A 24,522-nucleotide genomic window follows, 5' to 3' on the forward strand; every position below is an offset into this window, starting at 1 on the left:
TATACTTCCTAATCGAGTAACATACTCGATTTCAACATCCTGCTACAAGAAAGATGAATACTTCAAAGTTCTAAGCTACGATCTCTAATTTCTCTTAGCGAAATATATTCTGTCGTAAAAATATTAAACCAAGATAGTTTTACAAATGAAAGAATACCCTTTTCCTCCGTGTATATCGTAAATTCTACCTTTAACAACACCTTTAAAACCCGCACCTTGACGAAGCTAAATGACCAGCAACCACGCAGCTCGAAACTCATCAACGAACCGAAGCCATTACACAAATCACACGCGATCGTCGGTAGATCGTAAAACGAGCCAAGGAACAGCGATCAACCGGCCGAAAGAAATCGCTAGAAACGGATAAACTTCCTCTGGTAAAACGAAGAGGGAACGCGGAAACGTGGAATTGAGGATCGACGTGGATCCAACGGCGGAACCGTTCGATAGACGCGACGGTGGCTGTTTGCCATGGAATCAGGCGCAGGACGAGCATGGAGAGGTATTTGCCCTGATGAAAGGGCCTTTCAGGCCGAGACAAAAGCGCCGCCGGCTTTCCGGCGCGATCGATCCGCGCCTATGAAGGGACAGATGGAAGCCGCGAGCGGACTAATTCGAGGAGCTGTCTTCGAATCAGCGCGTCGCGGCGCGCTGAAAAACCAATCGCCACCGATTCGTTTGCAACGAGTCGAGCGAAACGAAAAGGATGGTTCTCCTTTCGTCAAATAGAAAACTATTTTTCTTGGTAATTAAGACGTTTCACTATGTTTGAGAACGTTTGTCTCGCTGGGGAAATTTATAGCTTTGGCCGTTCTTTGTTATGGAATTTGTGGTTTGTTTGAGAATCTAGGTAGAAAACTATTTTTCTTGGTAATTGAGACGTTTCATTATGTTTGAGAATGTTTGTCTCGCTGGGGAAATTTATAGCTTTGGCCGTTCTTTGTTATGAAATTTGTGGTTTGTTTAAGAATCTAGGTAGAAAACTATTTTTCTTAGTAATTGAGACGTTTCATTATGTTTGAGAACGTTTGTCTTGCTGGGGAAATTTATAGTTTTGGCCATTCTTTATCATTTAATTTATGGTTTGTTTGAGAATCCAGATAGAAAATTATATTTCTTGGTAATTGAGACGTTTCACTTTGTTTGAGAACGTTTGTCGCTGAAAAGATTCTAATTGTGATCATACTTTGTTACTCAGTTTCTGGTTTCATTATCTGCATTCAACAAGAAAGCTATTTCTCTTGATAACTGAGACGTTGCACTATGTTCGAGACAGCCTGTCTCGTCGGGAGAAGATCGTTGTTTTTTACCTTAATTTTTAGCTTCTTTATACCATCTACACTGGTTCGCGAAAATATTTGAACACTTACCCTACAGAATTTTGTACTTTCTGATTTGATGTACTTTTATCACATCGTATGCGTTATACAAAATATAAGATTTTGAAATTTCATTACCACTATAATATCGTTGCCACGTTACTGTCACGATTATATTGGTAAACTTTGGAACTCAGGCAAATAATTCGTGTAATTTAATCCAAATGTAACCACAAAGTATCTAATCAAGATAGAAATTTACTTATTAGCTTCTATCAAGATAACCTTTCCTTCCTGTTATATTATTTCAAATCCAGCTTTCCAATTTTCATATCTCATACATAATTCAACGCATTCGTTCACTTTAACATTCATCGAACTAATCTTCCACAGTCAATTCAGTCCATCTATCGATCTATTAAAATCATCAAACTCGATCCACGCAAGAAATATTTCATCTTTATAATCTTAAATCTAACAATCCTACCAACTCCAACATATCCTAAAGGAATAATTTCATTGAATTTATAAATTTATTTAACGAAATATCCCTGAACCTATAAATCGAATTCGAAACCCGTACCGAGGGTATTATCAATCAGGCGATAAAAAAACTAAAAATTAATTTTCTGTTACGTAAAGGATATTGTCATGGCTGTGCAATTTCTGTTGCAGTGATATGTAACAGCGTGAACCGCAATTTCTGCATCGCGTCAAAGGGGTCTAATTCACGCGGTAAATTTTTCTCCGTGTGATCGCGAGGCGGTCGTTTTGCCGCTAATTACGCGTACGGAGATACGCGTAGCCGCAACTGGATGGCTCGCGTAGATCAAAGCTTGCCCTAACAATGACGAGCGAGCTCGACCTCTGTCTCGTTGCCCTTTAACCGGCCTTTCGACCTCGTCCTGTTGGTCACGTGAGAGAGGAAGGGAGAAGACAGGTTGTACCTCGTTATCGGTCCCCTGTGACCCGGTGATACAACCTGTCGGTCGCATTGCCGCACAAAAATTCCACTGTTCGACGAAAATTAATATTCTCTCGTTTCGTAGAACGTTTACGGCTCTGTGGCGTACGGGGATTGTTAGTTACAGCCAAGAAATCTTTTTAATTGTTGTTTACCTTATCCTATGCATACGTAATGGCTCGTGAAAATATTCGAGCACTCGTAGAAACTTTTTATGGATATATTATGTGTATTATATGAAGAAATTCTAAATTTTATTATAACGAGACACGGCTGTCGTGATGGTATTACTCGAATCTGAGAATGTTCACAGAAGTAACAAGGTATTCTATTTACATTCATTTATCTACTAATAATAGTTTCCTAATTTAATGATGCAGCACTCTTCTCATCCCCTATTTCTTCCTCGTGTAAAATTTCCTCCTTTCAACCGTCTCTCCTTGTTCATACTCAATTTCCTAAAGATTTCCTCATTAGAACTTTCGTAGAAATAAAATAGCTGTACACGGTACTTTTCAGTCATACTCGATACACATAGTACGTACGTACACAGTATACCTTTCGCAACTGAATAATTATCCTCTATCACTATCGTGCTAATAATTAACTAGTAGTAGTTCCCTAGTTCATTAACGTAGTGTTTCCTTCACTTTCGCTACAACTTTCTGTACATATACAATTACCTCAACCCTTCCAACCCTTCCCCTTATTCTCATCCGACTTCCTAAAGATACTACGAAACGACTACCTGAAAATGAAGAAGTTATACACGGTATACCTGAGTACCTTAAATTTGCAAACAAACACGATACAATATGTATGTGCACATGTTGCTTACACCGAAATAATAATTACAATATCACTAGCAACACATTCCCACCATTATCACCACCATTGCCACTATCTACGAATTTACCTGCCAACAATACTTTCCTAATTCATCAACGTTGTGTCTCTTCCATTCCCCCTCCAACTTCTTCCACCCTTCGAATTTCCTCGATCCTGTCAACCTTTCCTCCTGCCTAACCTTCTAAAAATATATATCGACACACGATCTCTTCTAACGATGTAAAATTAATTTCCCGATAGCCTCACCTACTCTCTACCATAAGGGTCAATTATTTCGTCCGTTGGTAACAGTTCTGCACGAGGTCAGTGTACACGTAACCCATTTGCACGCGTGTGTTCCGTATAGTCGTGCGTGTACGTATATAGAACGACGTGAAAGGGCCTTGTGTATCTGGCTGTATGGATGTCCAGTGGGCAAATACACGCTAGGTCGAGCACGAAGGCAGCAGAAACTGTCGTGTCATTACTCTGTCGCGAGTCTCTCCGTGCACAGGCTCGTGAACGAGAATCGCGAACGAGGATCGTGAACGGCATTCGCTTCGTTATCGAAAGGGCGTGGTATCGTGATCGATTTTAACGGTATCCGGTCAATGACAGAGCGATACGTGTGTTTTCGATAACGAAGTTTCAACGTGTGGCTTGTTATTAGACCCCGTTTCCCATAAAATCTGTTTGATTTACCTGTCGATATTTGTTTGCTCTCTTTACTCTAACAACGCGACAATTGTTTGACAAATTAATAATGCCAGCCGGTCAACTCGTATCAACGAATATTCTTCGCTCCGATAATTATAACGCGGGCTGATAGATAGCGTGACGAGTGAATATTTTCAGAAATATCATTGGTATCCAAAGAATATTGCACGAAGGATATTGTAGTTTGCGGAGGAATCGAGTTTTCAATCGTTTTGTTGCTTAGTATGAGACAAGCTTCGAGATCTGATAAAGTTGCTGACTTCCTTTTAACGCGTCCAATATGTACGATATGAATCCAAAAATTGATACTTTTGGGTCGTTTATCGTATTGATTCGAATGTAAGAGACGTGAGTCAAAAAGCATGGAACTGTGACAAAATATTTTATAATAATTCGCATCGAATACGTATGTAAAAATTTACATATAAAAGTATTTGCTAATACACAGCACTATCGGTAGATGATGGAAATCGAACTCGAAGTGAACGGAGTAATGATTTTAATATTCTGCTTTAGATATGATGCTGAAGCAATAAACGTGGTAAGGGCAATGCCAATGTACGTGTAACGTATATAGACAAAATGATAGTACGATAGATCAATTACGTAGGTATTATAATTCTATGAAACTTCGACTTTATAAACAAATTTCTTTCAGGACAGTGAAAATTTCATCGAATTCTTTGACAGCGTATGATACTCAAAAATAAAAGAGATACGTACGATTAAATGAAAGTTTTGCAATTTCGGCAGGGAATCCGGAAATATCAGAATTTGCAAGTTTGAATTTAAATCTGTATTCGTGAATATATAAATTTGAATGTAAATTGAAATTTGAATTTTAAAAGTCGTATGTTCGAACGTAGATTTGAATTCGTATTCGAATAATTAGAGAAAATGTTTTTCGGACACATGTACAACGAGTAACAAATTTTACCTAAGTTGCTTATACTTTATACAAGCTTCCCCGTCGTCGTTATGTTTGAAGCGTTGTTAAAATACTACTAATTCTTCGTTATTACAAAAGCAAATGAATAATCATGTCTCATGTAGAACATGCAACGGTGCAAGTAGTCAACGACGGAACCGCCGCGTCGTGTCTGACCATTGCGGTCTTCTACTACTGCAGTTCTTCCTGCGTTTCAATGTTAAACACGTCAAATATTACGCAGCCATTTTCCGTAAGATTTAATGTAAACTCGAATGCAACGGTTATTAAAAAATAAATTATAAAAGATCTGAGCTGCATTTTTAACAAAATAAATCAAATATTAACGCACCTCCTCTTAAACACGAAGATCGACTATAATTTAAAAATACGAAATTTATTATTAATTATTTATTAATTTAGTTTATTATTAATTTTGTTAAATGATTAACGTTGAAATGCATCGTAATAAACTAACTAAATAAATAGAATATAAATAAAGTTAACACTACCAAGTACGAAAATAATTTCTCTCCTACGTACTATATTATTTTATCAGATAACGAAATAATTTTTTTCTGCGCACCAGTGTGATTACTTAATTACACAATTAACGTTGAAATGCAGAATATACTAACATCACGTGATGTTCAATCGGTAAAATCAACGACGATTTAACACTATGAAGATTTAATTGATAAATCACCGTTTGGTAATAACTTAAAAGCATCCAGCCACGTTACGAACGTTGTACCAGGATCGCTAACGAATTAACATTAAACAGGCGACTAATTTTAGGCGACCCATTAAATATATTTGTTGCCGATGATTTAGTTACGAAAGGAATTTCAAAATCGAACCCGCAGTTTACAACTCGCTTATCCCGGGTTAATAGCGTTGATCATCAAATGGAGAAATACGATCCGATTTTCAGTTCCAGCAACGAATATTTCGATAATTGATAGTTATGTATGTTTTACGAAATAAATGTTATTATAGAAGAAATATGAGATTGCAGAGCACTCACGTTAGAGTTGTTTGATCATTCAGGCCTGACCTCCGGGTTGACCTCTGATCTGCTACACCCACGCTGAAAAAAAGAATAAAAATGTTCCTGGAGATACGTTCATTTCTTTAAATTCGCTGACAGAATTTATACAAATTTGAAGAACTCGAATCGAAAGATATGTTTTTCAAATATCGCTTGTAACAGGATACGAGGATTTCGTAAAAAATGATATGCAGCTAGTTCTTTAGGAATATGGAAATTTTTTTAGCGAATGATAGAATTCTATGATGTGAGATTTTTGCAAATTCTTATCGCACTTTCCGAAGAAAATTTATAGAAACGAAAAATTTGAAAATGCCAGCTTGAAATATAATTTGAAAAAATATTTATAACAATTAACATGGATTTCACTAAATAGGCATTCGTAGTTTCAGTGTGTGATGAATTCTTTAAGAATACACAAATTTTTAGTAAACTTCTTTATGAATTTTTTCATGAAGATTATCAAATTTCTTATCACATTTTCGAAATCTACCACGAAATCGGAAAATTCAAAGAGACGTAATATTTTTAATTAATAAAACTGTACTAGTAAAACTTTAAAATCATTGAAAAGAAAAAAAATCTATAATCTACCAATTCAATAATATTATTAACTGGTGAATTATCGTAAAAGAATGCAAGTAACGAAGGCCTGAAAAATGAAATTTCTCATTTTTCCCGTTCCTGTCTCATGATTTTCACGTCGTTTCGTTCGAAATCGCGAAAGGTGCTCGATCCGTGTCGGACATAATTAATTCTGTGGCGCATTCCATTAAACGCGACAGGTCTGGAATTATTATTCTAATTAATATACGACGGCCGATACGCGTGTATTAGCAGCCGACTGTTGCTCTATTAAATGCGACGCCATGGCCGGACAAAATTTAAATTTCAAATCGGTTTCGGTTGCGCGACGACGCGGCGGCCAGGGATTCAGCGCCCCTTTTCACCTATGCCACTGATCGATACAATCGTTCGACCCTCTTTTGCATTCGCCAATTTTCGTTTATTAAAAATGGCAAACCGCTCGGTGAAAACGCCAACCTCTACGAGATAGTGTTTCGCGAAACGATTCAGTTGTTTGAACTTCGATTTCAGTTACAAAACCACGAACTGGAAATTGTCATCCAGGAAACTATCTTCTTAAGATTAAAATGGTAGAAAGCGATATGATGAAATCCGAAGGCTGAATGAAAAACAGCAAACGAGATCATCAAATTACACACCGATTTCCTAATCGATAAAACATTCCACCCGTAACACATTGAAATTATAAAACAATTACTTATACAATTCTCATAATAATTCAATTGATCATTTTCAGACCAGTAGACGCACCGTAGAAGTATACAGGTATAATGATCAAACTGAAGGAAGATCGTTTAAAAAATAAAAATATGAATTTAGAATGAATCGTAAATCGAGGCGACTATAAAATTCAAAAACTAAGCAAAGTGAATTTATCGAATCTAAAAATCATAGACATGATAGGTAATAAAAAAACATGATCATGAGTATATTATACTCTTTATCTGTGATACCATAATTTCATGTTTCAGTATCGTTTTTCTCCGTATTAATAGATTATACGACAAAGGAAAAAATTTCAATGGAATTTTCAGATCGAACGCAAGTTGAAACGGACATGACAATCGAGAAACTGACTGAAACTTTTCCTCTCGGAGAACCTCTTCGTTCAGCATTCGAATTTCCACGGCATCCGTTTAACAGGAAGTTGCCGGCCCCGCTGGCTCCACTGGCGCTATCCGCGTAACGTAAAACGAAATCGTAAGCCGCTTAAAGACTTAACGGACCCGACGAAAATTCTACTGGTTCGCCGCAGCTCGCACGAAATCCTCCTCCGCCCTGTTTCATGCTGCTCCACTCGCGTTTTTTCTCGCGATACGAGTCCAGAACAAACAAAATGCAACGGCGCCTGTTACCGTGAGATAGGTGAGAGAAATTTTTGTTGCGTGACGGGGTATAAATAGATCGTTCAACAATAACTGAAAATTGTAATGAAGCGGTGATAAACTATATTTTGAATATTTTGAATGAGGTTACTATTTTTATCGTTTTCTCTCTTTTATTTATTTTTATTTTTTTTTTTTGTATCTTTAAATCTTCAACCTTTCGAATTTATGAATTTTTAAATTCGAAAAGTTTGAACTTCTTGAACAAATTTTTCATATTTTCAATTAACTTTCATATTGTTAAGCCTTTGATCTTTCGAAACTTTGAACAGTCGAATATTTAATTCTTCAATTTCTATTTGGCATTTTCAAGTCTTCGAATCTCCGAATTTAACTCTTTTATATTTCCGAATTGCCGAGTTTTTGTATTTTTACATCTCTGTGCATCTCTTTCGTGTAACCTTCTTAATGTTTCGAGCAATTTGAATTTATAGATCATTTGAGCTTCAAATTCTTTGGAACGAGAGAAATTTTGAAGAAAGAATTCAATAATATACTTCGAAAGTGTTATCCAAGTTTTATTGAAAGGAATCTGAGAAACCTTAGTAATCCTAATGCTACATATCAACGATAATATCCTGAAAGGAAGACCCTACGGCTATAGGGCTGAATAAGTACCATAAATAAGAGGAACAGCATCCACCAACCGACTTCACCAACGTTTACTTACTCATAGAAGTACCTGTTGCGACGTACATTCCATTCCTCCAAATTTAACTACCTACTTGAAGAAAAATCCACTTAAAATCAAATTTTGTACCATTGATATTAACTTAAACAAACAGTATAAAAATTGAAAAATAAAGGAAATCCTCGTTAAACGTTACACGAATTCCACTAAACGAAGCCAATATCTGTTTACCGGGAACACAACAAATTAATTAAAACTCGTGTTAAATTACTTAAATAAAACTTGAAAAGGGAAACAGTGCAATTAACAGAGTGTCACATTTTTCAGTGTGGAAAACCATAATGAGAATTAGAGAACGGAAATGTAAAAATTGTTAAGTTGAAATATTTGAAATTTCGCAAGTTGCAAGATTCAAATTTTAAGTCCCTCGATCTATCAAAAATTTCTTACTGTAAATTTGAAGAAAATGAATGGAACGATAGTTATAATTTCTTTGACATCGTTAGATCACAACATGGATATCACGTAAGACTTATCGTTACAAATGAAGTGCCTCGTTCTAAAAAAATTATAACTGACTTATATTTTTTCAAACTTCAGTGTATTATATTTATATCTATTCAATTTCTGTGTTCATCGTTGAAAGAAAAATTCATCTGGAAAAGTTTCAAATTTATGGCTCCTTCAATCGATACTTCGAACATATCGAAAACTGAAATATCGTGAATCTCAGTACAACGTCTTAGAAATTACGAAAGAAACAAATCGACCAGTCGAAGAGTTATCGTTGGCGATCATGTTTCGTGACCGATCGAGAATGCAGGGTAAAGCACAGGTGAAAACCGACGGGGGATGGAACGGGTATTTTATGGAAAACGAGAACTCGATGGAACGCGACGCGCTGCGTCGGTTTCCAGGGCGCAAATAACGCGCTGAAACTGGAGACTCTCGAACGTCACGGTACGTTTCCAGCACTGGCTTTATTATGCGGGAACACGGCCATTCTGTGGACGTTTGATGCGCTCGCGAGTAAAAAGAATTCTCATTCTTCTCTGCGGAATCTAATATCGAAACGGTGTCAGGTGTTAAGACGTTCTTTTGAGCTTAAGAGAATGTATATGTGCGATATAAAGAAACGGAATTATCCACTCTGTGAAAAGTTCCAATCCGATTTCCTAACGTTCCGAGTATTTAAGGAATTGAACGATTGAAATGTAGAAATGTTTCTGATTGAATATTTATATTTTTGCAGAATAAAGTGTTTGTGTTCTGAATTTGTTCATACGAGCGGAATTTTAAAGGAAGTAAGTGGATTTGATCGAGAAATTTATTTAACAACAACCTCCTTTGCGTTGTTGTATATCGAATAATTTATAATTATTGATATTTTTTAATCTTGAGAAACAATATATAAAGAGATAACTTTGGTTGTATGTGAGTGGAATAGGACGCTACGACGGTGTAACAACCTTAAGTAGAATGTCGCCTTATAGTCAGACAAACTTACATCCCTACGTTTCTCAACTAAAGACTCCGATCTAGATGTTCCGTCGTTAAATGAGTAAAACACATAACACTAGTAGTAGGTTTACGTACTTATGATATGGAAATATCTCTTATTAAACGAAATATACAGGAATACACATGACAATGTAAACTACTTCAAATAGAATATTATTTGAGAGTCAGACAAACGTAAATCCCTATGTTTCTCAATTAAATAAGCCATTTACACAGCATGAACACAGATTGGCGTTCTAACTGAAATCTAACTAAAATTATGTTATCTGTAGCGAGCAACACGACATAGTTGGTGTTCGATGTGAAACAGAATAGAAACATTATAATCCCTTTGACTCTCACGAAAGAGGTTTACAAATGCAATATTCTGCAAGGTATAACATTGTAATTAATAATCGTTGCCTATAAATCATTTCACATTAATCGAGGAAAGAAATTTTATTAACCATGAATAACATCTTCAAAATAATCAAGAAGAAAATCTTCACCTAACACTCGAGAAAAGAATTAAACATCTTCATTAAGAAAAAGAAAAAAACCTTTGTTCGTTAACAGTTTCCAAACTACTTGAATACGATTGTTATCCATTAATTCGCAGGTTAACCAAACTGAATAAAACTCAGTGATTGTATATAAAATTTAAATAGTACGAAATCTGCAGTGCTGTACGAGGAGAAAAAAGAGGAGAAACAGTAAAAAGAAATTACAGTTCTAAGTACTGTTGGACGAAAGCAGTCGTCGCTTAACGACACTAGCGTCGAGTTCACCAGAAGAAAAATCCAACGCTTGGACACCGAGGGCAACGTAATAACCACAAATTGTCGAGTACAATCGCACGGCGAGCGCTTTTCCTTTGGAAATTTCCATTGTAGCGAAATAGAAAAAGTAAAATCGTTATCTAACCGACGAGGCCGCGGGGACTCGTCCGTAAAGAGGGGATGCTATGAAACAACGCTGGAGAGGGTCTCGCAGCTTTCGTCTGGTAAACGCGAGGAAAAAGAAATACCTAATTAAGTAGTGCGTTTGAAACGCGGCAATTTGCGTGAAGAGGAGAACGAACAGCGAACGACCAGGGAGAACCGTCTCTGGATGTATCCCGACTCTCGAAACTCGATAAGAGAACCTCTGTTGTTTCTTCTTTCGAATGCAGATCCCCTGAAATCTTCTCTATCCCTCCCGGTTTGTTTTACATTATTTATCTTCCTTCTATTTCTTCTTGTTGCATCGTTACGATCGATGTTACGGGGTGAATGACGTATTGCGAGGAATTAATCGACGTGTTATATGTCCCATGTATTTTTTAATCGAAGTGTATACAGCAAGAAATGCGAGAAGTTTATTTTTCCTGAATGTTTGATTTTGATATCGTTTTTAACGAACAACTCGTTAGATTAAAAGTCCAAATCTTTCAAAAATAGGTAATAAATCTGTAGAAGATAATCAAGGGAATATTTCATGTTATAGCACTTGATATTTTTGAAAAAGCATGTCTGATTCTACAGGCGAATTAGAAAGGTGTCGATCGGAGAAAAATTATACAGAGTGTAAATGATTTGAGTAAAAAAGAAATAAGAGGCAAAGCGCATGATAATGATTAAAACTAACCATATGATAAAAATGACTTCAGTAATTTTCACAGGTTTGTGGCTCTAACATCGAGAAGAATACCAAATAAAGAGAACGAAAACTCGTGTTAATTAACACCGAACAACTGCCTGTCTGTCTAGTCGTAAACAATTAAGTAGAATAACTATCGAACAAAAGCGCAATGACAAAAGTAATATCATACGAACCTAATAAATTCTCTGCTACGGAACGTCTCAACGTAAACTACAAGAAGAGTAAACTGTAAGGAAACCGCGTTTCAGCAACTTCTCCCTTCGATAAGACCGTTCCGTCCGCGTAGCAAACACATCAACGAAATATGAGACAAATTTCAGCGGAAGTTGCGAGGTATTTCGGGACGAAAGGGATCTCGGCAGAAGTCGCTGGAATCCCAACAAAATATTCCCAGGCAACGTGTATCCGTGCCCGTGTTTCAATTCGAACTATCCGACGCAGCTTCGTCCCGGAACTTTTTCTCCTGACTTCGTACTATTCTCCTACGTTTCTGCATCTTCCTCTCTTTCTCTTTCTCTTTCTCGCTGTCTCTTCATCGTGCGATGGCGAGTCAGAAGTTTGAAATTCAAATACGCGAAACTTTCGCCAAGAATAACGTTGTCCCGCTTGTATCGTGGACCGAAGTTCCAACGGTGAAAATTCTTGGTATTCTTTCGTGACATGGCCTGCCTCTTTTCGCTGGGACGTCGACTGAATTTTCCGGCAATAATCACGAGAATCGAGACGAGAGAGGCTTTTGTCGTTTCTCCGCGTATATTGAGTTTCAGAGACGGCGGAGTTTAGGTGCGCCGTGTGCGATACGTTCGCTGGAATCTTTGATATGAGAGAGTCTAGAGGGAAAGAGGCAGGCTGTTTTATTGTAACAAGTGTATTTGGAGATGGGAATCGAGCGTTAGGATTATTTGATGCCACGGTGATGTAAATTGCGCGTTATCAGTGTAGACCTTTGTCGGTGAAATATGAAAGTTTATTCATTTAAAAAGTATATATGCTATTGCCAGATACTATCTGGATATTTCTTACGGAATTATAAAAATAAATTAACGTTTCAGCTCGTCTTGTGTATTGTGTTATTATTTTGTTTCATAATGTACTAACACAATCTTCCCTAATATAGTTTCTTTCAAAGAACGACGGGTAGCATCGTTTTTAATTACGTAAAAATATAAAAAACATACAATAATATAAAATAATATAAAATACATACAAATATAAAAAAACATACTATTACAATTATGTGAATAGAATATACAGTCATTAAAATTCAGAATACTAATAACAATTTGTCTATCCTGTCCTTTTTATACATATAAGATAACCGATAATTATTACGTGATTAATTTATATTTAAATTTCTTTTTTTCCCTTTCCCTTGGTAATGTGTTCATCGATAAAACGCAGAAACGAGGGAAGAACGTTGTTACAGTTATTACACAGACCCATAAACGTTTAGAACCTTTTGCTTCTTGAAACGCTTTAGTTTAAAAGAGTTTCATTGTAGCAATATATCGAAGTCCTCTCTGATCATAAAAATGTTCAGAGCGCGAAAGCTTAAACCACGAACGTCTTAAACTCATCCCTATCAACTTCGTCAAAACCTCGATATCTTCGCTATAAATCTCCAGCATGAAACTCCTACACATTCCACTGCTACTTCCTCAACTTTCGGACGAGTATCGTCTCGAACAGCAATTCTACGCCTGGCTTCGGTGCAATTTGTTTTCCAATGATCCGCAACTCGTAATTCCGTACGGGAAAGGGGGCAGCAAACAGCGTCCGTTAATGCACACGGCGCAAACCAAGGCACGTGGTGGAGAACACATTTTTCAGATTCCACGTTTATTGCCGCAGCTTTATGATACCTTTATGATACGTGCGCGCACACGTCCGACCACCGTTACACGCTCTTGCTCTTACCTCGTTCGATTCTTTTTGCACGCGCAAGGCGTGTGCAATTCGCGTTCCAGCCGCGCCGCAAATTCCATTCGTTGTTGTCCGCCCATAAATTACGTGCCTTTTTCCCACGATACGATCCAGCTCGCCACCTTCCAAATACGTTGAACGAAAAATAGACGTCAAACGCTATGACTGGTTCTACTTTGTGCGTAAAGATCGAAGCGATTCGAGAGTACATGTGTTCCATAAAAAAAGTATGCGTCTGCTGAATGTTCAGTGTTCAATGTTTATAGCGCGATCAGCGTTTGATATTTAGTTTCTTCTTAGTTTATAGTCAAAAAGATATTCTCGGAAGCTGCTTAGAATTTAGACAACGACGGGTGTATCTTGAAATATTTCTACCGAATAAACATGTAATACGGAAGAATATTTTATGCATTATATTTTATATGTGAAAAATGAAAAAATTCGCGTGAAACAGAATATCGAATCCAGTTTGATTTTATGTAGAACTATAAAGATAACACTGGAACGCTATTGATGAATACAATAAGAAGCTTGTACAGAAGACATCGAATGTGAAGAATATATGAAAGAGATAGGTAACGTAAATGGAAGATAAGATTTTCATTTATACAAACGAAAGTTTAGTCAGTGCTCTAGCTAAATGAACATTCGTCGTGAATTATTCGGTGAATCTAGTTATCTAATCGCGACTGTGCCTTGTTATACGCATAAAAAATTACAAGTAAAGAGGAAAATCAGTGAACTGTTCATCTCTTGACAAGTTTATATGAATAAAGTTCTATTGTAATCCGCAAGTGGCGTATCATTCCAGAGTTAACATCATCTAATACGATAATTATTGTAGTATCGTGGACGAGGGGCCTGGGGGTGTCGTGCGGATTGTAAACAAACGGTTACTGAGGTGCGAATTATAAACAAGCGGTTGCTGAGCATGTGCGTAGTAGGGCTAAGACAAGAGATATGAGGCTAAGACAAAAGACAAGGGGTTGCTAGGGGACGATAAACGAATTAACATCAGTATGAGTTGAGAAGTCAGAGAGTGGAGAGTCGTGGAGATAGTGGTGTTAGCGTTGTTAAGAGAGAGTTGAATTTGCGTTGACGAGAATTGTTAATTAATTATCTAGTTGTTTTAATTATTATACATTAGTTGCAATTAGTTCATGTTTAATAACCATTGTTTTCTGTTTAATTAACATCTGTTTGATCCATTTATCATTAATAAACTAATCATAATTATTTACGATACTACATTATCCTTAGTCGTACCAGAGACCGTCTAACCTATTAGCAAACGACCATAACCGCGGTCAGAACTGTTCATTAAGTTTACGCTATCAGTGTGGTGACTTTATGAGGCCATAAATGTTCACACGTGTTCGATAACGTTTGTTTTACATTTGTTTAAAATGGCTGTTAAGTTAGAGCAGTATCGCGCGATGCTCCAGATGTTTCAAATATTTGGATACCTTTTGGATAAACTTCGTACACGCACGTAACGTTTCAAAATGTAATATTCAAGTAAAAACGAGAGTAGAAAAGTACCATTCTCCTGTGACTTTATTTCGATACGCTCGAACGCCACCCTATGAAATATTGCAGCCTTTTGGTCGCTTATGGATGCCTTGGAAAATGCGCGGGTGAACGTGCAACTTCTCTGCAACGCTCGTTCTGATAGCGAATATTTATCGTTGTCGTTATTATTGGAATTTTGTGGTGGTGTTAGTACGGTATAACGAGAAGATGATAAGATTGCTCGTATTTAATAATCCTGAGAAATAATAATAAAACGAGCTGGCTTATTAGAATTCGATTCTTCGCATTGCAATTATGATGGCGTAAAAACGATGAGTATTATGCGAATATTACATATTCGTAGGGGCGCGCAAACCTAACTTAAATGAATAGACTAACGTAGTTTACCGATCATAAGTTGTACAGTTTTAGAGTATGAACAAATTCACGTGTTCGAAGTCGCAATAAAATGGAATGAGAAAGGATTAAAAGTTCAATTAATCGACAAATATCAATTTAATTTTGTAAGTACAGGGTGTTTCACGCAACTGGACCAAGCCGTAACTCTGAGACGATAAGACATACTTTTACATAAGGAATAATAAAACACATCGATAGCTGTGTGAAAAAATATATGGTTCATGACATATATAATTTTATATTCAATTTCAATATATGATTTTGAAACATCTCCATTTCCAGAATGGATATATACGTCGTGTAATGTATCATTCGAAGCCAGGTAACCTTTTTCTATATTCTACCGTGTCAGAATTACAACTTGGCCCAGTTACAAAAATACACCTTGTACATACGTAAGTTATTTATCACGTTATACCTTACTTTGCTATTCATCGTTACGAAATATACAAGAACACAGTTCCCAACGAGATAACAAATTTTAAAGCTCTCGATAATTTATTAACCCCTTAGGGGTTCACTGAATTTTAGAAAAGAAACGCTTTGCGTAATATTAGCATTTTCATCGAACGTAATATTACGCGGATGAAATTTTAGAACATAGGATTAATCATTTTTCGCCAATTCCCTAATTATTCTTTTGCAAGGATCTCAATGCTACGGAATACAAAGCATCGATACGATTTAAGCATCTTTCCATATTCTCCCAAATATATTCGAAAATTCTCTATGTTCATAGTCGATCACAATACAACGCCGAAATTAATTTAACCACCTTCCGGGCGAATCTTTCGCCGTGCAGCCGTATCAACGGACTCATTAACGCATTCGACGCATTATACGGTCCGTATTTCTTTGTCCCTTTGTTTCGTTTCGTCGCACTCGCTCCACGATAATTCCACCCGCCATGGAAACTAATCGCAGAGCTCACGGTTTGCCGAGCAGAACTAACGTGGCATTATTCCGGAAACGGACAAATAGGTAACCGTTGTCGACAAGCGGGACCGAACAGATCATATTTCTCTTCGGGCAACCGTTTCCCAATCCCCTGTTGCGTTTCTCTGCGAATTGAACGTATGGCGATTAGAATCGATCATTCGATTCCTTCGATGAACGAGGAAAATGTCGAACTTTATGAAAAAAATGAAAGAACGCAACGAATTACTCTCGTAATTACGTAGCGAAAAGGAAAGTAAACAAATATTTCAAACACGTCAAATTGCTTCAGCTTTCTGCCAAAGGGGAAACATACTTTCGATACCGCGTTTGCTATGTCGATAGATTTTCTATTTTATACCATTGAGTTTTTGTTTAAAACATTTCTTCGTTAAATTATTAGAATCAATTTAATACTGGAAAGGTCAGTGGGATTATTTTGACCCATTAAATTAATTTTGTGTCGACAAAAGTTACTGTTTTTACTAACAAGTATAATTATCTGCGAGCTTTTAACTTTCAAAGAAAATCGTTTCCTTGTTTTAGATAAAGCTTTCTGTTGCAGACGAAACAAAAGATTATTTTTAACAATGGTTTTTATAGGGTATAATAATAAAAGTATAGATACCTAAGGGAAAGACACCAGAAGCAAGAAGCTCTGGTACTTCTAGTTCTGAATACCGTAACGATTAACTTATGTCACATCTTCTATAAAAAGTTCACACGTATAGAAGAAAAATGGTACAAAACTTTGTTCGTGATATTAACTGACACTGTTTGCGATAAATACTTGAAACTTCCATGTACATTTTCAAACCTGTCTTGAACTTTGTTCGCATAATTGCGATAATGGTGTCTCGTTACAACGTACACGAAGCTTCAAAATATTTTACACGACATATGTAACATATACATAAACGTTCCTTCATTCAGTTTCTTTCAAATAGTTTAACGAGCCACCGTCCGATGTACTGAGGAAATTATACAATTTCTAATTTCCAAATTTCGTCATTTTTTTATTAATGACGCTAACGTGTTAAATACGCATATTCACGAACACATAAAGGATATGGTATTCATCAGAAAAAGATTTGCAGGTTGAAACGAGATCCGTACTCGAGACACAAGACACAAAAGGATTGGGCACATGAAACTTTAAAATATTTCAACGAGGAAAAGCGCAAGTACTAAACAAGATCCGGCGAGATTCCCGTCGCATCAAAAACTCGGGCTCACTTTAAAAAATGCATTTTCTGTGTACATCTGCCGTGACTTCCCTCCACGATTCTCCGAAAGCCCTTTCCCGCAACGCCGTCCCTAGTTGAATTCGTTATATGGCATAATGTAACTCCATGAAATACCTTGTACACGTGACGTTTTATTTAAAAACCCGAGACTCGCTCGCACGTGTACCCTTCACAAGCCTCCACAGCAATTTGTTTTCATGGCTTTCGAATGTTCGACTATTCGATGCGACGATTACCACGTTTCCCTGCTAAATTAAGTTCTTCGTGAATTTTTATTCCAATATATGCGTAATGCGTTGTTACAGTTCGTAATTCTCCCTTTAGAATATGCGCTTTTTTTTCTTTTTCATGTGAATCGTAACGTAGATCAGGAGTGACGGAAGTACGTACCTAACTGAGTAGTTCTTATTCAATCGTTCGTGTATAATTCGGTAATTCTATTTTATCTTGAAAATTTGAAGATACGATTGTACATAGGAATATAATAGATATTCAAATTGCTTTGTCGTTATCGATATCTCGATATCAACTCGTGAAATAATAATTTTATATAAAGTAGACGGATAGTCACTAATTTTAATCGAGCGTTTCGTATTATTTATTCATTTTGTATCGTCCCTACGCCTGTTTATACATATTCATATTTTTCCATGATAGAATAGTTTATATTCAATATTAATTCTATATTCTAGTTTACATTTCTCCATTCATGTTTATTCGTAATAACAGAGATTATTATTTATATAACAATGGAATTATACATATCGGTGGATATTACATTGATAACAATCTGTGACAAATGTAATACGATATTTCACATTTTAAAGCAATCTGTACGTGATTCATATCGTATGAAAACCGTTTCACCAACCCTTCTATTCCGTTCTTACAGAATACATCATTTGTCAGAAACAAATTAACAAATTTTCTTTTGCGAAACAAATTAGCGAATTACTGAACGAACTTGATTGAGAACGATTTCATAAGAAAACGTCGATTATGACTGGAATTAGTCCAGTCGCGTTGTATCCAATCAGAGCTTCTTTTATCCGATACAGAGTTTCGTCAGATAATTATAGTCACCTTTAGCAAGCGTTCGACATTAGGTAATTATAGTTACCTTCAACGACGAAACTGTTAAAAAAAAATCACACACATACACATACAGAGAATATACCTTAACGAACCATTTTATTTTATCCGCTGGTGACCAATTATCGCGGCTTTCATCAGATGGCAAAAGAAGGATGGCAACGAATCTGGGTCGAACGTGGTGCCGGCTGAAAATTGCTGGTATTATAAACAGTTAACGACAATTAGCCGGACGTCCGGTATCGTAGCACCGTGTACGAAATCTGTTATCCGCCAGCCGATAACAACGCGACACTCGGCCCGCTCCGAGCCAAATTTATCGTCAATAATTGTCAACGCGAGCTCATCTGTTTGCGCGAATGGCGACCCCGATTTCCGCTGTTAACGTTTACTTAATAATTTGTAATTAGCGAGCACACGATCGCCGTTAATCGACTCGCTCAGGCGAACGCGATCATTCTTGCAAGGGAGGAGGATGAATTGTGACCCTTCGTTGACTTCATAATACGATCTATGATATAACCACATCGTAAAATTAGTCTAAGGATTAAATTTATATGTTTGAGCATGTTATCGAGTGAATTGAGAGAAATTTGATACCAGAAACATTCGAAAATTTAAATAATAACTTCGATCTTATTAATATCTTTTCTCTTCTTTTTTTTTTCTGTGGTACGTAAGTTGATAAAATTTGTTCTTCTTGTTTTTGTATTATCAGAATGGTTGATTAGATGTTTGAGATTTTGAAAAGATAATATGTCGGATTTTACTGATATGATATCTGTTGGTTAAATGTAATATTTGAGATTTGGAAAATATGATGTTTCCAGTTTTATCGATATTAATCCCAACCCTTTATAATTCTTTCCAGCCAACCGTTTCCTCTTAAATATTCCGTTTTCCAGACACGAACGTTCGCTTCCACGTCGCTGGAAATTTTACGCGCATTTCTACGTGGATAGCTCGACGCGAAACACTTTTATTGTCCATGGCGAATCCACGAGCAACGTTCTCCTCTTCGTTGCGTCTCGTCATACGCGTATAAACACATCAACGCGTTAATAGACCGCAATTTCTACACCGTTTTCGTGTTCAGTCGTCAAATGGAATTAATTTCATAGATATCCTGAGGTACAAGCACATCGGTACTATCAAATCAAAGTAGATTCTGCACCGGATATGGAACATTTCTGAAGAAAAGTGCTTCGGTTCAACACATGTTCATTTTTCGTTATGTGTACAACGATACTTAAATGTGCGGTGCAAAGGCATACGCAAAGTAAACGCAAGAAATATTCGTATACATCCATTTTTATTAATTATGTTCCATATTTCATTTTTATGAGAAAATATAGTCCCTGATGTTATATATGATATATTTGTTGAATTTATAATCTAACGGTTACATATAAATAGATTATAGTAAATTGTTAAATGTATTAATTATTACTATGGAAGTTTTATAATTTATAAATTTCATAAGAAAGTAGGCTTATAAAAGAAAAAGAAATAATAATTCCTGTTCCAAGTACCTCGTATAAAGAAAATAGACAGAAGGTAAAATAAATTAAGAAAAAGAAGCAAACAAATACCAGTCGAAATACTACAAGTAAAACTCTACGTCAAGTATCCTTCTTCGTTTTATTTCCTGACAGATGAAGGAAACCAAGAATTTCGAAAGAGAAAAGAAGTAAAACAAACTTACAAAAGTAAACAGAGCTGCAGAATTAGAAGACCGCGCCAAATTGCACGAACAATTCCTTATCGTATCATCCTCGTCGTTCTCGTAAATTGCCCAATCGACCAGATAAGTCTACAACATATCCTAAATCCATTTGCATTCGTTTCTCATTCTCGCAGATAGAACCTCATCATCGTAAAACAAGACGGAATTATCATTCATGAACTTTCTTCGACCGTGGAAACCGACTTCCACCAGTTACTTCCGTCTTGTTGCAACTGCGCGGGCAAAAACGATGGAAAGAAGAGAGGAACTCTTTTAAAAGTTCCGCGCGAGAAGATTAATTAAAAGACGTCGCGAAGAAACAGTTTACACCGTGCAAAAGCGACATCGAACTTTTTAGCTTCAACGTGATTCGCGTATTCTTCATTCCATCCGCGACCTTTCGACCGCTTGCGTCTCCAAAGTGCAGACTCGTCTTCAGAGGGGACATCAAGGTTTTGATCTCGTTGGATCTCTGGTCTCTGTCTCTGAGAAAAGTTGCCGATGCTTTTCCGCATCAAAGAAGGAAACTGTCGCGATCCCTGCCGATAATTGGAGGAAAACGAGCAGCGAGGAGTTCAGCCGTGCGATTAATGAACGTATAAATACGTCGTCGTTGGCCGCATTTTGTTTTCCTCGTTTCCTTTCGCCACGGCAGTTTCGATTCTCTCATCCCCCTTTCTATTTTCTTCGCGTGAACTTTTAACGACGCAACTTTTCTACCTCGCTCCTTGTTAACGATTTGCAATCGATCGAGAAAGCAGCTTTCGTTGTTTCCGAGACCTTCGAATCTCGTTCTACAAGTTTTTGGGCAGTGAAGTTGGGGAAAAACGTATTACGTTTGCCCAGAGCGAGGACGCTTGTTCTAATTTGACCGATACAAATGAAATTACAACGTAGCTAATTAGTTAGAGTACGGGTGTATATACGTTTGGCAGAAAATCGCCAACTTGCACGAAGTGCGGATGATGTGCAAAAATATATAAAATGTGCAAAGTATAGTGCTTTCTGCAATACCTGATGGGTAAAATAATCTGCCACGGAGGTTCCGTTTTTTAACTATAATCTCAAAAATATGAATTTACATAGAAGAAAAGAAAAACCGTAATGTATCGATAGTGTCGTCCTTGCGTGTTTTAGAGTCGATTTTGTCTGCTTCAACCAAGCAGAAAAGGTTCTAATATTTTTTTTAGGAGATCTTTGATAGAACTTTATTTCTGGGGAAAATGCATTTGCACTGATTGCGATGATTATTGAGGTTCGAGTATCTTTTAACTTTCTTAATTCTCTATTTGGAATCGCATGAAAGAAAATCGTAACTTTTCGTTGGAAAGTTATCCAATTTTAAAAGCAATCTTAATAGATAACTTTGCTGAACTCGCTAACTCGCGTGGTGTTTCTTTACGTCGAATGATCTCGAAAGAGAGTTTGCGACTCCCAGAGTTTTCGATGTGACAACTTAATGGCGCGAAGCCACCATTGTTATCGAAGACGATGCGACGAAAATTGAAAGAATCGTTTAATTTAAACTAAACTACTGTTGAAATACTTTGCCTTACTTTTAAGCACGTAAGTGCCTCAAGTAAATCAATGTATCACTGTAAATTGAATTATTGTATTTTCACAAGCGTAAGAGTAATTCTTTGCTTATCACAGTGCTTATAATAAAATATTGCGAGTATATTTCTTCCTCAAAGCAAACGATGTCTTTCTACAGTATTTTAACCCTCCTTATATTGCAACAACAGGTGAAATATTAAAAATATTTTAGTCGATGAGAGAACGACCATTTAATAATTCCTCTTCTTATTTCTCTCTCATTCTTCGTCGAGGAGAAGCATTTAATAATTCTTTGTAGATAAAATGGAGAGCAGAAGCTAAAACTCCACAAAGAGAAAAATTGGAGAGCATCTATAAATCGTAAAGATGTAAGAAAAATCAAGAGAAGGTAGAAAGGTTCATAGAAATAAACCTAAAACATTTGCCTTGATTTATCTAGAGATATCACATTTCTTAATATTAATAAAAATTCCACGTCGAGTTTAAGTTCTCTGTTTCACAGATAATTTACAACAATGATCAAACAAGTTGTTCAAGTCAGCCAAATCGATTCATTTCGTCAAATCTATTCGCTTTTAAAATGCTTCTCTGTTCTATCGTATCTACCATTGAAATCCAAAGAAAATATAAAGAACAGACATGAATCTTTCCGAGAAACCACTGAGACTGGCTTGTAATTTCGTTCCTGATACAACAATCAGTCTCAGTTGCATGGGACGCGAAGATGGAATCTGAATGGCGCGATACAACGAACGAACGTTCATAATCCGTACGCAGAATCCTATAAACCAGCTCGGCGATCTGCAGTTGATTGATTCAAAAATGTTATGACCTGTGCGAATGACAGCTCGATAATGAGTTTGTCAACGAACGACGAGCTCGAGCTGATCGCGACTCGATATCGGTGAATTATTTTTTCCTCCGTAAACAATGCTCGGACAGCGTATTATCTTCGTTCGTCCTCAACAAAAATATACCAAGGAAATATTCTTCACCGAAATTCTCTCGAACGATCATTGAAAATATAAACGGGACCCTCGACGTTGCCGAGATAAAGTTTCCCTAACGCTTTCGTAAAAATCTGAATTTACATAAATAATTACAGGACGAATATGAAAGGCATCATTCGTTTTTCAAACAGCGTAATTTTTCAAAGTACACTCATTCTACGTGGTTAATAATCGCATCTGTTTAAGCAGTTAATACAGCGGAACTTAAAAAAGAAAAAAAGAATCGTTTCGTCGATTTCTCCGTTGCAGGATATTCAAGAACGAACAGAGATAAAATACAAAAAGTAAAAGAATGGGAAGTAAAGCGAAGAAAAGGGGATGATACTGGAATAGGGAAAAATAGGGCCGTCTGTGTTTGAACATTTTTTTTCAACGACAAGAGCAGACTCGACGTGCTTCAATATACTAAAAACCTTGCTGTTTTTCATCCTTTACCGGTGGAAACTCTATTTAGAGAAGTCGCGTGCGCGATGCTACGCGTGCATTCACGGGACACGTGTCCCCCGTGTGTTTTGCATATTTCGAAACGGAGCATTTGACTGATGAAAACATTTTTGTGTAGACCATCGTGACGTACAATGGACGTACATGTGAAACCACCTCCTCCCTGCTTCACCCTTTTTTACATCTATAGTCTCATTCCCGTGGATGCACGCGAAAACGACGGAATATCGACGCCGCTTTAATTACTTTAATTATCTCGAAAATATTTTACCAGACGTTTAATCGCGAGGAACAGGGGTAAGCAATTTCGTCCTTGTACGAAATTATGAATTTTCCCCGGCAATTTGATATGGTTTAAAATGTTCCTGTTTTTAAGATCAGATTGAATTTTTGTTATTAACAGATTTTTCCTTATCTTTTGTTGTATCTTTTTATTCCCCTCTTTTTTAGGAGCAAGGGGAGAAAAGAGGGGGAGATAGTTTTAGAAGGAAGGAAAATTAAATACACTGGTTCGGAGAAAACGTCGTTTAATTGAGAAGTAGAATTCAAAATACTCTGATATCCTTAATTTCTATTTGATATATTTTAATTACCTTTGCAAATCGAAAACCTAAAGAAGACACTTGTTTCGAAGAACAAGCGATTAATTGACAGATTGAGTTGAGAACGCTCTGGTATCTTTAACTTTCGTTCGATAAAGTTGTTTCTGCAAAGTTAAGAACTGAAATCTGAATTAACACGACGTTCAGTTTCGAAGGCGAGTAAGGAGGAGATGAAATTATTTTGAAAACATCGTGACAACATCGTTTGCTAATTACGTCTGAATGTATCTCCCGTGTAAAATGACGAAGCAAAATTCGAAAAAGCTAGCTTGCAAATTTCCAACTGTCTATCGCGTTACGTTCGGTCCATAAAGTCTGTCTTTCCCGCCATTTTTCGGGAAGGCGTGGAAGAAAAAATGCAATTAAAGGGGGAAACAGAGTAGAATCGAGGAAAGAGAGGTGGAGTGAAATAGAGAATGGTGGAAGTAGGCTGTTGGATTACCGGGGATTATTCAGAGAAGAGACATTCGCAGAATGCAACGTCGATGCGCAGGATCTAGC

General features: G+C 36.7%; 1 protein-coding gene across 5 annotated transcripts in view; it reads right to left on the reverse strand.

Annotated features, from left to right (window-relative positions):
• Positions 1 to 24,522, reverse strand: part of LOC126916309 (cell adhesion molecule Dscam2) — a 307,369-nt gene that overhangs the window by 214,754 nt on the left and 68,093 nt on the right. For all 5 annotated transcript variants that reach the window (XM_050721989.1, XM_050721988.1, XM_050721987.1 and 2 more), the window contains exon 2: positions 5,784 to 5,846. The gene's annotated coding sequence lies outside the window, so the exon portion shown is untranslated. The remainder of the gene's footprint in view (positions 1 to 5,783; positions 5,847 to 24,522) is intronic.

The sequence above is a fragment of the Bombus affinis genome, chromosome 5 (assembly GCF_024516045.1).
Source record: "Bombus affinis isolate iyBomAffi1 chromosome 5, iyBomAffi1.2, whole genome shotgun sequence".
Taxonomy (NCBI): domain Eukaryota; kingdom Metazoa; phylum Arthropoda; class Insecta; order Hymenoptera; family Apidae; genus Bombus; species Bombus affinis.